Source organism: Bison bison, unplaced genomic scaffold, assembly GCF_000754665.1.
Source record: "Bison bison bison isolate TAMUID 2011002044 unplaced genomic scaffold, Bison_UMD1.0 scf7180017864290, whole genome shotgun sequence".
Classification (NCBI taxonomy): Eukaryota; Metazoa; Chordata; class Mammalia; order Artiodactyla; family Bovidae; genus Bison; species Bison bison.
The window spans coordinates 1,720,011-1,732,385 of NW_011494862.1; the positions used below are offsets into that span (position 1 = coordinate 1,720,011).

At 37.6% G+C, this 12,375-nt stretch overlaps 1 pseudogene; it reads right to left on the bottom strand.

Annotated features, from left to right (window-relative positions):
• Positions 1–6,834: 6,834 nt before the first annotated feature.
• LOC104996173 lies at positions 6,835–7,629 on the bottom strand (annotated as a pseudogene).
• Between the last annotated feature and the right edge of the window lie 4,746 nt (positions 7,630–12,375).

Sequence of the window (12,375 nt, forward strand, 5' to 3'; positions counted from 1 at the left end):
CATTGAGATGATTTCTACAAAGTGAAGGACAAGTGACTCCAACAAGTAAGAAAAAGGTGTAGACCTAGTTGCCTCTTTGGATTATGAAATAATCTATACTTCATTTTGGAGAAGGGAATGGCAACCCACTCCAGTATTCTTGCTTGGAGAATCCCATGGACACAGGAGCCTGGTGGGCTACAGTCCACGGGATTGCAAAGAGTCAGCCACGATTGAGTGACTAACACTCACTCACTCATACTTCATTTAAGAACACTGATTTGATCCATTTACTGAATAATCTGATAAAACTGCCAGTATTGAACAGAGAAAAAGGGCAAGAAAAAGCTGTGCAACAGGCCCAGGTTGCTTGCTAGTCAAGCTGTTTTGCCACTTGAGCCATATAAACCTGCACACCCAATGATGGTGAAGTGTCTATGACAGATATGAATGCTATATGGAGTCTTTGGCAAGTCCTATAGATAAAGGACTATACAAAACACAGAAGAACTATACAAAAAATATCTTAATGACCCAGATAACCATGATGGTGTGATTACTCACCTAGAGCCAGACATCCTGGAGTGGGAAGTCAAGTGGACCTTAGGAAGCATCACTACAAAGAAAGCTAGTGAAGGTGATGGAATTCCAGCTGAGCTATTTAAAGTCCTAAAAGATGATGCTGTTAAAGTGTTGCACTTAATATGCCAACAAATTTGGAAAGCTCAGCAGTAGTCACAGGACTAAAAAAGGTCAGTTTTCATTCCAATCCCAAAGAAAGGCAATGCCAAAGAAGCTTCAAGCTACCACACAATTGTACTCATCTCACACGCTAGCAAACCAGTACTCAAAATTCTCCAAGTGAAGCTTCAACAGTATGCAAACTGGGAACTTCCAGATGTTCAAGCTGGATTTAGAAAAGATAGAGAAACCAGAGATCAAATTGCCAACATCCTTTGGGTCATTGAAAAAGCAAGAAAATTCCAGAAAAGCATCTACTTCTGCTTCATCGACTATGCCAAAGACTTTGCTGTGTGGATCACAACAAACTGTGGAAAATTCTTAGAGATGGTAATATCAGATCACCTTACCTGCCTCCTGAGGAACCTGGTGCAGGTCAAGAAGCAACAGTTAGAACCAGACATGGAAAAATGGACTGGTTCCAAACTGGGAAAAGAGTATGTCAAGTCTGTAGGTTGTCACCTTGCTTATTTAATTTATATGCAGAGTATATCAAGCGAAATGTCAGACTGGATGAAGCACAAGTTGAAATTAAGATTGCCGGGAGAATTATCAATGACCTCAGAAATGCAGATGATACCACTCTTATTGAAGAAAGTGAAGAGGAACTAAAGAGCCTCTTGATGAAAGTGAAAGAGGAAAATGAAAAGCTGGCTTAAAACTCAGCATTCAAAAAACTAAGATCATGACATCTGGTCCCATCATTTCATGGCAAATAGATGGGGAAACAATGGAAACAGCAACAGACTTTATTTTCTTGGGCTCCAAAATCACTGCAGATGGTGACTGCAGCCATGAAATTAAAAGATGCTTGCTCTTTGGAAGAATAGCTATGACCAACATAGACAGCATATTAAGAAGCAGAGACATTACTTTGCTGACAAAGGTCCACTATTTATCAAGCAACCCTGAAACTGAAACAATTTATTTAGCAAGGACCTTCCTTAATACTATTTTATGGGTGTAATAATTTGGTTTAATTGTCAACTGTAAGAGTGATAAGATTTAGAGAACTTAGTAATTTGTCCTTTTTATGGTAGAAACATTTCACCATGGCCTATTTCCAGTGAAGTGACTCAATAGAGGCACAATGATTTTCTTAAAGAGAGGTAGGGGAAAGCAGTCCTATAAGCATGTCTTCTTTGTGTGTAAATCTTAGGCCACGCCCTAATTTTAAAGCCTCCAACAACAAAAAAAAGTTGAATGATTATCATTAAACCATGGGCACATATTGATCCATTTAAATTAGCAACCCTCCACAATTTTAACCATACTACTTGACTCTTCAATGAGTTGGATTGATATTGCTCTTCTTCTGGACAATGATCATAGAAATTACAGGAAGTAATTGGAAATTCCACAATTTTTATTGGACTATGCCATATGTGAAAACACCACCCAATTACAGTTGATAAGCACATTTGTATATGTGCACACACATGTACAAACCACACATACCACATATGCATACAGGCACATCACAAAACAGAAAGTGAGTTCAAGGAATGTAATTTACTTCCAGCTGAAAAACCAAAGTTGTTTTCAATTCACAGGAGGGGCCAGATTGCAACGGAAGCTCCCAAGGCTCCTCCCACTTCTGTCAGCTCCCAGCAGTGCTCCCCTCGAATGGGATCTGTTGACAAGGCACCTTCTGGACACTTGCTGACTGGGACAAGAAGCTTATGGGTTTTGAATGGAAAGGATTTGCTAAATAAAGCTTCAGTCCAAGACTTCACCCCTTTCTCCTAGAGGTCAGGGCGCTAAAGTCCTTGGTAGCTTTGAAAATCACTAGATGAACCAATGAATTATTTACATTTTAGAGCCTGCTCCTTGACATGGATCTCTAGGTAAACCCAGTTAGGAAATTAAACTCTTGCAATTATATTTTTGCAATGAAAATGCAGACTGAGGAAGCTTCTTTTTTACAACCATATTAGTGTGCCTCTGCAGTCCATTGTCAAAGACTAATTCTCACTTAATCTAAACTGCAACACATCATCCTGGTGAAATTAAGTCTACTCAGAGCCAAGGCTGTTTTTCATCTCTGAGTAAATTTTATATAACTCTAATTCTTGGCCAGTATGAGGTATTATATTGAATATCTTTGATTTCTTTTAGATTCTTCTTTGCATCTAGTATATGATTTATTTGGTTTGTAATGGTCATTAAAAAGAAGGTAGTGAATACCAGTAAAAAAAAAAAAAAAAAAAGCTACCCTTTTAAGATAGGGCTGGCTTAATTCTTTCAAGGAATGATTTTATCTTATAAAATTCTGATTATTGCTCTTACTCAATCTATGCTTTTGAATAAGCTGACTTTTTTGGCTAATGACCTTTAAAAAAAAAAAGTTTCAGGTCTCATAGAGCTCTTGAAGAATAAATGGTCTCAGTAGCTTTAATTTCACTGTCTCTCATCTCCGATCCACTCTCAGCACTGTCTGATTTGCAACCTCTTGGCTTTGTCTTTTGCTTCCAACACTTCATTTGCTCCTTCATTGTGCTAACAGGTCTTAATTTTACTGACTTTTGACCTTCAGCACTTCCTGGGTTGGGCTGAATCATTTATGACTCTTTTGCGAATGAGAAAAAGCACTTGCTTGGGCAAAATAGGAAGTTATTGGTTCCTGTAACCATGGGAAGGTCAGAAGCAGTAAAGAAAAAAAGGGGGATTGCAAGCAATAGGGCTATCTCTCCTTCTCTCTCTCACCATGTCAGTTTTATTCTCTCTTGCACACAGTCTTCTTTCAGGAGATGAGGGACATGCCATGGCTTCAGGTTTACATTCTTCTAATTGGAATACCTAACAGGAAAAGACTCCTCACTCACAGGTTTAGTCTCTTGACTCTTGAAGAAGAATCTTCACTGGGCCAGCATGGGTCATGATCTGGAAATCAGGCGGTGCTGGCTCAGCTTGAGTAGCCATCTATTCCTCAACCAAATACTATGGATAAAGAGGCATTGTCATGTTGAGAGATAATAGCAAACATTACTTCTTCATGAAGGAGTGTGGCGGGAAGAAGAAGGGAATTTCTCCCTAAAGAAGCGAGTTGTAATACCAAAAGAATTGAGAAATATTAGACCCCCCCTCCCAAATCAATTACTAGTCACAGAACAAATTTAAACTCATCAAATTTTAAGGGTAAGTCATGGGCTTTAGAGTCAGATGTGAGTTCAAACCCTGGCTCTGATATTTGCTATTCTCTTAGAGAAGTCATTTACTAGTTCTGAGTCTATTTCCTTATCTGTAAAATGGGAATAGAATACCTAACTCAGAGGTTTGGAGGAATTGAAATAATAATCATCAAGCATTTAACAGACTGCCTGTAGAGTGCTTAATAAAATATAGAATGCTATGAGATGCTTCTAAACTCTAGCTGTTATCATGGTGCTCTGTAGTTTCTTTTTCTGATTTCTCTAATAAAAACTTCTCACAACCAGGTCCAGCTTCTGGATCCAATCAGATAAATAATTGCCAGGCTTATATTCCCACTGGGATTTTCACAGACCTCTCTGAGGAGATTAAACAAGAAATTTTTACTTTCTCCTCAATATTTTTTGAAGTAATTATGAGAAATAATTATGAGAAGTAGTTATGAGAATAAGCAGATTAATGTTTTATTACTAGATTTACATACCAAAATAAAAATTATATATGTGTTTATCAAATAATTTTCTAATCACCAAATATATATCTATTATTGTGTTATTTGTTTAGAAAACATCAAATAAATAGAAAGTATGTTTCTTTTCTTACAGATTTCTATTGGGCAATGACTAGTAGATAAGAAAGAATCTGGAGATGACTTAAGCTAAGCTATATAATCAAAAGTTGATTTGGTTCCTGTAGTAGGAGTTAAAGAAGGAAAGATCCCTGTGTTTGGTTTCCTGATGAAAATTTGAGTTTGACCTTGAAGAATGACATTTATCAAGAGAAAAGACTAGAACAGATACTACTGTTATAGAACTAGAACAGATATTATTGAGTTTTGAGGGAGGGACTGCTTTCTTAGCTCACCACAGATTTTACTCCCAAGGCTATGAGAAGTGAATAAGAAAGAGCCACAGTCCTAGAGATCACAATAAGAAGCAAAAGTAGATTCAGGAGGTGTTAAGGCATACATGTGGTATGTGAAGGGTGGAGAAGGGTGGATAAAGAGTTTAGAGGTTAGGTAAAAACCTCTATTTCTTTAGAGGCTCAGTCAAAGAAATAAAAATAAAGATGAGGTCCAAAATATGGCTATGCTTTTAGTGACTAAGATAAAAATAGTAAGAGAATTAAGGTCATCAGACTTAAGAAACTCAAGGAACTGTGAGGTAGGTATGCTGGATGATGGAAGAGATGCTGAAGCCATGAAAAATGAGGCCAGGTGGTGAGATAAAGAGGACTGTGATACAGTTGCTGAAGTCATAGAGGAAAACTTGACCTGGAGTTGGTCTGGGGTTGATATAATAAAAAGAAAAACAACAAAAGTGGGGGCAAGTAGGCAGGATGGACCTAGAAGATGTCTTTGGCAATGGCAACAAATGATCAACACAGAAGCTGAAATGGGGAAGTAAGACAATGTCACCCTCTCCTCACCTAGTGTGTTGGGCATGAAGAGTAGGATATGGCAGAGAGAGATGGTCTCCAGTAGAGTGGACACAGAGGAAAGAGAAAATATATCATTAAAGGAAAACCAGGATTGAGTTTAAGTAAGTTGATGCCAAAGTTTGACAATGGGCGTTTTTGTCGACCACTGAACAGGAGATCTAGCCAGAACAATGAAAAGGCTATCAGAAAAATCCAAGTTGAAGAGAAATAAGAATGAGGTAGGGCTGGATAAGAATGGGTCTGTAAGAGTATCCTATTTGCCCTTAAAAGACAGGTCAAGCAGTTCTTCTTGAAAGTCTTATTTGCCTCCCCTTTACCCCAGGTGCCCCTGTTTTGTGTTGCCTTAAATCTGAACATTTATAAACCAGTATCGTAATTTTTGGTTTGCTTATCTGCCTCCTCCCCTGTGCTATAGGCTTCTTGAAAAGTTTATGTCTTTTCTATTTTTGTGTCCCCCAAACCTGACACAGTGTCTGGGCATAGATAATTCTTAACAGTTCTTTGTTGGGTGAAAGTGAAAGGAAAGTGAAGTCGTTCGGTCATGTTCGACTCTTTTCGACCCCATGGACTGTAGCCTACCAGGCTCCTCTGTCCATGGGATTTTCCAGGCAATAGTACTGGAGTGGATTGCCATTTCCTTCTCCAGCAGATCTTCCCGACCCAGGGATGGAACCCAGGTCTCCCTCATTGTAGATAGATTCTTTACTGTCTGAGCCACCAGGGAAGTCCTGGTGAAGAAATGAATAAATGTGAATGTGATCATGACATACACCCTTAACACATAACCTCTTAAATTAACTCATCCCGTACTTACTCACAATGTTTTGTTACTGGTTTTCTGTCAGTCTCCAGAAGAAAAACAGAAATATAACATGGACCACAAAAGTGAACCACATATATAATTTAAAATTTTCAAGTACACACATTAAAAAGAAACAAGATTAATTTACTAATATATTTTATTTAATCAAATATATAAAACATTATCATTTCAACAAGTAATCAATATCAAATTTATAAATGTGATATTTTAGGCTGTCTTTGTTTTGTCCTCTCTTCAAAATCAAGTGTGCATTTTACCCTTATATCACATCTCAATTCAGACTAGTCACATGTCTTTTTTAAAAAAATTATTGAAATATAGTTGATGTACAATGTTGCATTAGTTTCAGATGTACAGCAAAGTGATTCAGTTGCATATAATATATGTATTCTTTTTAGATTCTTTTCCATTATAAGTTATTATAAGATATTGAATATAATTCCCTATATGATATAGTATATAAAATATAGTGGGTCCTTGCTGGTTATGTATTTTATACACAGTAGTGTATATATGTTAATCCCAAGGTCCTAATTTATCCCTCTTCCATGACTTTCCCCTTTGATAACCATAAGTTTTTTTTCTATCAGACCAGGCACATTTCAGCTGCTAAATAATCACATGTAGTAGTGATTACTGTATCAGACAGTGCAGTTTTAGATTCCAGAACATACCTAGTTATTTTCTTTGTTTTTTAAACATCACAAATAAGATCTTTTATTTATCATCATTAATTGTCTGAATTTTAAACAGATTCTTGGTGGCTCATATCCATTAGCTCATTTGACTTTAGCACCTGTCTCATCTCCAGTAGCTTCTCCAAAAATTGTCTTCACCATGGTGCTCTGGAGTTTTCCCAGTTCAAATTTGAGCTTCTTCAGAATTTTTACTTTTCTAACAAAGACATCATGGAGCAGATAAATAGACTGTCAAGCTTTTTCTACTTCTTTTCTGATGCTATCTGAAATCAATTTATTGACTACCTCTTTCAAGTCATTTGTCTGCTCCTCTTGGGTCACGATTTCCATCATCATCTTCTAGACTTGGCAGTCCTGTTGGTGCTGGGCATAGGAGATCTTCCAAATCTAATTGTTGCATTTTTAGTAAAACTCACACAGAATAGATGAAGCAAACACTATGGGTAGGCTTGACATCAATATGAGCTTCAATCATGATCTGCTATTTTTAGACCAGGGAGCACAGTCTGTCACAGGTAAGAAGTCAGCCATGGAACTTAGGCAGTTTTTCGAGTTACTGAATTACTGATTTAATTACTGAACATCTTCAGTAACTAGCTTGAATTTGATGATCTGTGAGGTCATCAGATGAGATTTTGTTTCCTTGAGTTCTCGTGACTAGTGTTTTCCCAGTATTTCTTATGTTGAACATAGCTGGCGTTTTCACATCATACCAGTTTTAGAACATGAGTCAACTACATCCTTCTTGGTTTCCTTTTTGCTACCTTCTGTAAGGCGCGTGTTCTTGCCAACCACCATGTTGCTGCTCAGCATCCTTTCCCTTTGATGGCCTCTACACCTGAAGTGTCCCCTGTTTGGATTACTCTTCCTCTAGCTCTTTTAAAGATATATACTATGGGATATATCATTCACAAAAGATTATACTCACTTATAATATGCTAACTGTACATATTCACATATATAATGTTTAAAAATGGTATAGAGATGAACACAATACAAGTTTAGTTTTTGCGCATTTGAAGTCTAATGAATATCAAGCAGCTCTTTGCCATTTGGAAGGGAAAAAAGAGGTATGGAGAGCATGTAGGGTGTCTGTAAAGGCCCGGCCTGGGAAATTCCACTGCCTTATTTCAGTCATATAACTCCATCCAGATGCAAGGAAAACCAACAAATGCAGTCTTCCTGTGTATTTGATAGAGAAAATGCTGTGATTAATACATGTCACTATCTTTGACACAATTTTATAATTTTTATCCTTAATTTTTTGGCCAGCATCCATAAAACAGTATTAAGTATTAAATAACAGGCATAATTTAAGTCTTATTTCTGATTTTAATAAAGATTGTTTTCAACATGTCTCCATTTAACAAGATGACAGATTTAGGGAAGAGATTTGCTTATCTCATCATACCAAGGAACTTTTAAAAATATCTTTCTATAATAGATTTTTATTTATTTAATGAGTGATAAAAGTTGAAATTTATCAGATATCTCCTTAGCAATTATGGAGATAATAACATAATTTTGTTTTCAATAGCTTAACATTGTGAATAATACTTTAGATTTCTTAATGTTGAATTACTTTTTCTTACCCCTAAGATAAAGTCTAACTTATTAGCATATCTGTAATATATGTATATTAAATATATATAAATACATATAATGCTTTTGAAAAGCTAGATTTCATTTACTGTTATTTTATGTAAAAGTTTTGCATCAATATTCAGAAGCAAGATTGAGCTTTTTAAAGTATTTTTTGTTAGATTTTATAATTCACGAATGAATTTCAGAGCTTTATCTTTTTACTTTCTCAAACTGTTAAAGCTTTATCTGAGTTAACTGATTCTTCAAAGAGAAAAAAATTCCACTGTGTTTGGGACAGTCTATATTTCAAGCATATTGCCACTGGGCCCATTAATATTCCCTCTTATCAGTATCATATCTTTACTACAGCTATAACATCTAAAAATTTTAATAAGAATGCTTTTACTAATTTCATACTCTCTTTCTGGCCCTCAGTATACTCTTATCATAGCAGTCTGCTCTTGCTTACTGCTACTATATCCCTGAAATTCTATCAAAAGTAAAAAATTGATTTTTTAAAGAATGCCTCTCTGGTTTTCTACATTTCCTCTACTTCAGTGGAGCTATGATTGTTTACCCTCTCCTTCTTGTGAAATTGCTGACTCAGCTGGTGTGTTCAGTCTTTACTGCTTATCTTTGTCAATGTAAGTCTAGATATAACAGTACTCCCAGCTGACAGAAGTTCCTGCAGTACTGGTATAGATCTAGATACACGGTTCTCTGGGAAGTGAAGAACCCAAGGGTGGCAAACATTTCAGGGTATGTCTTTGGTGTCTGTGGATCAACAAATAGGGAGCTGCTGCTGCTTGCTAAGTCGCTTCAGTTGTGTCCGACTCTGTGCAACCCCAGAGACAGCAGCCCACCAGGCTCCCCTGTCCCTCGGATTCTCCAGGTAAGAACACTGGAGTGGGTTGCCATTTCCTTTTCCAATGCATGAAAGTGAAAAGCGAAAAGTGAAAGTGAAGTCACTCAGTCTGACTCTTAGCAACCCCATGGACTGCAGCCTACCAGGCTCCTCCACCCATGGGATTTTCCAGGCAAGAGTATTGGAGTGGGGTGCCATTGCCTTCTCCATAAATAGGGAGAGTTCTCCCCTTTTCTGCCCTCCTTTCCCACAGAGAGGAAGAGGATGACTATAGGGTCTGCAATTCCCTCTGAATGTAGTGAGTGAGAATATACGAATAACCTTTCACATATGCTGAATGCTGTGAGTATGGCATCTGAGTCCCTCTGCCATCATGAATCCTTCTGCAAATTTTATCTTGGGTTCACTGACTAATGTCTACATGATGGACAGTTTTTGTTTTATAGTTTCTCTCCCAACATTTGTTCTGGTAATAGTGTCCTCTCTTCCTTTGACAATGTCTCTTCTATCCCTCCAATCGTAAGGGGTTCATATTATTGCTTGTCATAGAAACGTGCCTGTTTTCCTCCTGGGTTTAGTCTTAGTAATGGACATATGACTAAGCCCAAAGTAACTTTAGATTTGAAGAAGTCCATCATGAGACGTCATCAACCTGGCCTAGTTAATGGGTCCAAAGTTTGAACGGTGCTCCAAACCAGAGTCAGCCAGAGTCCTTCCTGGAAGTGTTTTTGAAGTAGATCTCAGATAGTCAAGCTATGAAGATATGAGCCTGAAAGACTTAAATGGCCAGCTCTCTGATCACAGGCAGAAAAACGAGGAAGCAAAAAGAAGTCGATGGGCTGGGAGAAACAGAGTTGTGAGTACTTGGTTCTGGTCACATTGTTTCCTGGAGGACTGAATTCCTGCTCTCCCTTAGCTCTTCCCATACTGTGAGATACCCATAAGATTCCTTCTCTGCCCATGTCAGTTCCAGTTGGGGTTTTTCCTGTTAACAAAGAATATAAATATACTGAGCATGGGTATATATATTTTCTGCTCCTTATCTGTTTCATCCCATGGAAATCTAATTCTTCAAGTGGGACCCTTGCTGATTTCCAGAGCTTAGAAAATATTTCCCTTCTGACATTCACTGAACTGCTTCAGCAGGGAGAGCAAGAGGCACAGAGTCAATGTTGTCCTTAGGTCACTATCTTGGAGCTATGTATCTGGGTCCATTTTTAAAAGCTTTCCTTTTGTGTTAATTTTGTTTCTTCCTTTGTGACTCAGTTCTGATTATTTTCTTTCTCTTTCTGAAATATAAGCTGATTCCTGACCCCCACCACATACATACTACAATTGAGAAATAGTGAAGAAATTCAATGTGTATGGTAAATTATATAATAGGATTTGTTTTTTTAAAAAAATGTGTAATAGGGCTTCAGTTCAGTTTAGTTGTTAAGTCATGTCTGACTCTTTGCCATCTCATGGACTACAGCACACCTGGCTTCCCTGTCCTTCACTATCTCCCAGAGCTTGCTCAAACTCAGCACCAATGAGTCAGTGATGCCATCCAACCATCTCATCCTCTGTTGTCCCTTTCTCCTCCTGCTCTCAATCTTTCCCAGCATCAGGGTCTTTTCCAACAGGTTGGCTCTTCACATTAGCTAGCAAAGCATCACTAGCATACAAATATTATTTCAGAAAAAAATTTTAAATGTCTAGTAGTTTCGGCAATTAAGTTTTGGGGTCTTGGACTAGTCTCAGGCACTCTCTGAGAGCCTGGTGTGATCTGGGCACACATTTGCCATCCTGGGTTAGACTCCTGCATAGCCCTTGTACTTTGGGGCAAGTCAGTAATTTGCCAGATCTTTTCCACAGATCTTTTGTCTTCCATTTAAAACCAGAAAAAAGAAAAAAAGTATTTCACTATTATAGCAGCTAGAAATTCTCCTTTGTACTCTTTGGTAAGAAAAAGCTATCCTAGGAAGGGATGAAATCGGGGCTACAATTTAAAGTACTTTCTTCTTGAGAAAATAACTTTTCCCCCAAAAAAAACCTATGAAAAAAATTAGAATGTGTAATCTTTTTCTGATAATATAATTGAACAGTTTTTTATTTGAAGTAGAACTTTGCTCATCAGATGCTTTTATAACTGATGGTAATATTTTTTTTGATAAGCTTACATAAAGTTTAACCAGTCTTGATACTGACCTAACAACCTTTACCATACATCCCTTTCTTGTTCCTTCTCTAGCAATCGAAACTAGACACTTCTTTTTTCTATGAACACTCCACTAACCAAAAGAATCTCTGAGTTGTCTTCCTGTCTCTGCTGCTGCTGCCAAGTCTCTTCAGTCGTGTCCGACTCTGTGCAACCCCATAGACGGCAGCCCACCAACTAGGCTTGCTGTCTCTAGGATTCTCCATGCAAGAATACTGGAGTGAGTTGCCATTTCCTTCTCCACTTCCTGTTTCTGTCTAGTTGTAAACAAAACTGATGTGTGCCCACACTGAATCGGAGAGGTTTGCTCTAACACACTGTAAAACTCACATTAGGTGAGAAAAGGCAGGCAGTCTGGGTTTCCCTGGCTCTCCTTTCCCCTTATATCTTTGACAATGTTGCCTAGCCCTGCACCTCAGGGCCTCCACTTACCTCCAGACTCCATATTAAGACAATTTTCTAATTTAGAGTTCCCTATATTATTCAGTAATCACTCTTCTACACAGCAGTCTCTGAGAACTCTCTAATAACATTACACCTCTGGATGAATCACCTAATCTTTCACTAAGTTGTTTTCTGTGTATGTGGTATAACTCTCAGTTGGCTACAAGCTTCTTTGATGCCTCTGGTAGCCCTTTGGTAGAAATAATCTTAAAAAGACAATATGAAGGGTTTATTATGCTCCAGACACAATACTAAGTAATTAACTGGCAAAGTATTTAGGACACTGCTTAGCACACAGTAAGTCATTAATAAAGATTTGTTATTAGTACTATTTATAGTCCTATGAACTTGGTACTATTATCTCCATTTCACAAATAAGGAAGCTGTGAGTCACAGAGAATTACATAACTTGTCCAGGGTCACAGAGCTCATGAAGTGACAGAGACAGAAC